The sequence below is a fragment of the Gossypium raimondii genome, chromosome 8, assembly GCF_025698545.1.
Source record: "Gossypium raimondii isolate GPD5lz chromosome 8, ASM2569854v1, whole genome shotgun sequence".
Classification (NCBI taxonomy): Eukaryota; Viridiplantae; Streptophyta; class Magnoliopsida; order Malvales; family Malvaceae; genus Gossypium; species Gossypium raimondii.
In genome coordinates this window covers 62,082,155-62,083,877 of record NC_068572.1, presented here as the reverse complement: position 1 = coordinate 62,083,877, position 1,723 = coordinate 62,082,155, and the positions used below count along the sequence as shown (strand labels likewise).

The window sequence follows — 1,723 nt, the reverse complement described above, 5'->3', positions numbered from 1 at the left end:
CGTTTTATTTGCCCTTTGGCTGCTAAAATCTATATAATATCTATAATTAATTGAAATGGGTTAATATATTTTTGGTCCCTAAACTTGTTAACTAGGTCCATGTTGGTCCATGTACCTTTTTTGTTCCTTAAACTTGGATATTTGATGATGTGTCACTCAAAGATTGTACTATGTGACACAATTTGAGAATATCATGTAATCAAACTTTTACATTTTCTAGTTTTAAAAACCAAAATGGACATAATTGCAAAATCCAGATACTAAAAATATATAGATACCAAAATAGACCTGATGGTCAAATTTAAAGATAAAAATTATATTCCTTTTAATTTTACATATGAGGTTACAAAATTATAGTTGAATTTTAGTAATTTTTTATTATTCACCCAATATCACTAAATTATTTGTTAATTTATGTTTTGGTCATTCAACTTCAAAAACTTACAAATTGGTCCTTGAATGATTCAAAAATTTTCATTTAAGTCATTAAACTATTCGAAAGTTTTTATTTAAGTCACTATGCTATCAATTTTTTTAAAAAAAAGTATGGCTAGGGTGCTCCAAGCAATGATTCAATGATTTGTATGATTGGTATGATTGGTATGGTGTATCAATACCCATTGACGAGTAGAATAGTATACCTTAGATCTAAGTAGATCTGACAATCAGTGTTAGAGATTGGATAAGAAAGATGTTTGGATTTTATTTCTCAACTTTGTGACGTCCAAAGTTGCTTCATGAAAAAAAAAAAAGCCTAAACTGTAGAAGATAAGTGGAAGAAGAACTTCGGACTGGTGCAAGTAGGGAGAACAAAAAAGGGCACATAGCAGCGGTTTTAACATCTTAGTGACTTAGATGAAAGCTGTTGAGAAGTTCAATAAACATTTTGTAACTTTTTGAAGATTAGTGACCAAAACGTAAATTTACTAATGGTTTAATGACTTGAATGTAGTTTACCCTAATTAACAATTAGAAGTAAAAAAAAAACAGTATTATTCGAACCTTAGCCTTGTGGCAAGGATCTATCTGTTTCATGCCAAGTTTTTGTGCTTTTGTAAGTTACTTTTTTCCTAACTCAACCTTTAAAGGATTTGGATCATTAGAGATTGATTTTTTAATAGAAATAAATTTGTTAAATCTATGAGTTTAGGGATTTTTCGAAGCCATAACTCATTAAATTCCTGTTAGTCATTTTGTTTTATTTTCTTCTTCTTTTTCCCCCACATTATCGCTTTTATATGTAGAATAAGAATAATCAAATGCATACCTATAATATTTTATCATAAGTTGAGTTTAAAGATCTACCTCGTAAAAATGAGATGAACTTGGATGCTTTCCGATTTTCATAAGACAAACATGAGTTTAGAAGACATTAGATTTCATGTTTCAAAGGAAACAGAAAACATAAAATAATCTAAAATTGTGCCACATTATCACTTAATTTTTTTTATGTTCATGTTAATCTCGTAATTTGGTAACTTTTTCAAATTGATTCATAAGTTTAGATTTCATTAAATTTTTTTTTATGTTCATGCTAATCTCGTAATTTATATCTCATGTCCTTATCCAAGTTCAAGTTGTTTAGTTTGTTTAGGCCATTTTATATTATTACAAGGACATGAGATATAAATTAACTATGAACTCTTGTTAGGGGATGTAGCTCAAATGGTAGAGCGCTCGCTTTGCATGCGAGAGGCACGGGGTTCGATCCCCCGCATCTCCA

At 29.4% G+C, this 1,723-nt stretch overlaps 1 non-coding gene across 1 annotated transcript; it reads left to right on the top strand.

Annotated features, from left to right (window-relative positions):
- The first annotated feature begins 1,650 nt into the window (after positions 1-1,650).
- TRNAA-UGC (transfer RNA alanine (anticodon UGC)) lies at positions 1,651-1,723 on the top strand. The gene has a single exon. It is a non-coding gene; the product is annotated as a tRNA-Ala (tRNA).